The following is a 3,053-nucleotide window of genomic DNA, read 5'->3' on the forward strand; positions in this document are numbered from 1 at the left end:
CGCTTTGAACGACACTTGTACCGCAGCAGACTCGTGCTCCGGAAAGCAGCTGAAAATGCAGTCCTAACTATTGAAAACTGACTAGAAGCTCACAGACAGAGGTTACCCAGTTTCAAAAATTGCAGGTCATCATAATAAAGACAAAATATAATTTAAGATTGTTTATAATATCTATAACGCTAAATTTTGAGGGAAAATAATGCGAAAATCGTCAATGCCGAGGACAAGTGACCCTCCAAAAGTGTCAATTAATGTAAAGTTTTATCTAACGAAGTTTCAAGAGGCAGATCTGGAGCAAATAGCTTTCTTTTACACACAAAATCCGGACAAAACCGCACGATGGACAGGTTTTGGCCGTTTACAAAGCAGAACCTCTCCTGAGGAAAACACTCCGGAACCCAGCGATGGTCTTGGCATTGGGAATGACGAGCGTTCGGGATTTGCAAATTTTGCAAAATGTGTCTAAGAAACAGATGGCCGACACATTCTGCTACGATATGCTGCGAAAAATTTGCCCCTGGCACTTCCCATTTGTTCAGGAATGGGGTTGTTTTGAAAAGGAAAATGGTGCTTGGGAGGTCGGCGCCAGTCATTCATGAAGGAGTTAGCGCCAGAGAAGACCTACAAAATACTCACGGATGGTGTCGATGCAAGCTATCGGCTTTCAGGGAGAAGCGGATGTTGCCGGGGAGCTCGTCAAACCTAAATCCGACGCAGAAACTGCGGGGGATTCCCCTACAAGAGCTTGAAAGCTGGTAACCTTTTATCAGCCTCCGGCAGCTGACGGAGTGACGAAAATCGGTATGGGCAAATATTTTTGGAGATACAGCAAAGGGTTTGGTTTCCAACCTTCCGAATCAGTTGTCAAAGCATGCATATTTGTCTAGTGTATATACGGACACCAAAACCTTAGATTTTTGGCCGGTTCTTATATGCTTTATTGACATGGGAAATGTGTAAACGAACTTTTGAGACACCCTGTAAGTAGGTCTAACGATTTCTCGCCGGCTGTTGGTGCAGGTCGGCCGTGACGCGCCGTCACTCCGCGCGGTGTGACGCGTCCGTCACAGCCGTCACCCGCCGGTGTCAGTCGGTGTCAGGTGGCGGTGTCAGTCGGTGTCAGGTGGCGGTGTCAGGTGCGGGTGACAGGCGGGGTAATCGGAGGCGCCGCGTCGTGTCCGCCGGCCGCCCCGGGGGCGTGACTGCGCACTGATGGTCGGGAGAGCAGGTAGATCGGTTACCGCAGCGCCGGTCACGGGAATAGTTAGTCACCTCACTGCCAGACAGAGCTATTCACCGCCAGAGTCACCACATGCTACCAGACAGTCACCGCCAGCCAATCTCAGCCAGTCACCGTCAGACACGGTCAATAAACAGCATCAGAAAATCGTACCCCAGGCCGCGTTAAGTCGTAACATGCAAATTCTAGGCATTTTTCGCATTTCAGACGTTTTCATGATTCTTTCCTTTGCCCAATCTTCAGTGAATACTGAATATACCTCGGTGGTAATGGCAGGTCTTGCGGGGTCGCCGGCACCGCCTGCCTTTTTACATTTCCGCAAAGGGACCAACTCCATCACGACATATGCTCCTGTGACAGCTATAACTTTTCAGTGACCTCAGTAGCGCGCACCGCACTGCGTGGTGTGTGTATGGGGGGGGGGGGGGGTAAAGGGTCAATGGACAATGGGCATTGGGCATACCGGTTCCACACAGTTCATCTGTACCCGTCCGCCGCCCGGCAGGAGCTCCCTCCGTCCATCGGCGACGGACGCGATTCGTCAGCTCGGTGGCACGTGCAGCTAGCGTACTTTGCTCGGACAGCGGCGCTTCCGTCGGCGTCGGCGACCCGGGGCACCTGCCATTACGCCGCGGTAATTGGCGCAACGTCGGTAACGACGGGCGTCGAGCGGCGGCGGCGGCGATTAGCGGCGCGTCTGCGCGAGTTATGGCGCAGGGAGGCGGCTAATGCGGCGCCATCCGGCGGAGCGGCGCGGCGCGGCCGCCCCGGGGACAGGTAACTGCCCCCCCCCCCCGAAACACAGTGGGGGGGGGGCTGGGAGGGGTGTAGATGCACCAAGGGGAAACGTCTAACGTCTCAGGACCGAAAGACGACGGGTAAGGAATGGTCGAGGGATTTGTAATAATATATGATAGAACACGGTCCCACGTATGATTACAAACCAGTTGCTACCTTTGTATTGATCGTCATGTATTTACCGTTCATCGTGTTGGTTTATGTAAGCCCAAACAGCAGTATGGCGCATTCAAATAACTGCCATTTCCGGCCTCCCATTTGTTCTCATTTGCACTTTCCGATGCGACATTGCGATCCTGTACAATTTCCAGGTTGTCCATTATGACCTGGATTGCGGGGCTAGCTGTGAATTGTGTTGCAGCGCCATGCATACCTTCTTATCAGTGCAGTGGTGCAAATTCAAGAGCCCAGGAGCGGTCAGTTTCTGATTGGCCCCGGCCCAGGCCCAGCTACTAGGCGCCAGAAACCAACGGGTCAATGACTCAATCCAACTTTCAGCAAGTCAAGATTCATGCATTAAAAAAAGGATGAAATTGAAAAAGTTTTTGAGACTACCGGCAAATCTGCTCCATCGTAATTTCTTATGCCTACCTTTCCTTCTCGTGTAGAGGGAAATTACCTGAAGGCTCGCTTAGTTAACGATTGAAATCAGTTTTAATGGTTCGATTATTTTACTTTCAAAAACAGTATCTGCAATATTTAATATCAGCTTTCGCTATCTTATGCATTCATACAACGACATCCACTCGAGAGCCCACAAGGACAACCATGGTGGTGGAATGAATACATACCTATCGACCGCCGCCGCCGCCGCCGCCAGCCCCCGTCAGCCGCCGCCACCAGCCGCCGCCGCGAGGGAGGAGCCTCGTCGGCGCTGTCTGTCTCAGACCATCCTACTATCATCGCCGACCGCTGATTGGTCGGTCGGAGACAGCCGAGCGCATCCATTGGCCGTCGCCCGGCGGCGTCTTGAAGCCGGCTCGGCCCACTGTGAACGGAAGACACGGTCCGACCG

The sequence above is a fragment of the Amphibalanus amphitrite genome, unplaced genomic scaffold (genome assembly GCF_019059575.1).
Source record: "Amphibalanus amphitrite isolate SeventyFive unplaced genomic scaffold, NRLGWU_Aamphi_draft 000504F_arrow, whole genome shotgun sequence".
NCBI classification, from domain to species: Eukaryota; Metazoa; Arthropoda; class Thecostraca; order Balanomorpha; family Balanidae; genus Amphibalanus; species Amphibalanus amphitrite.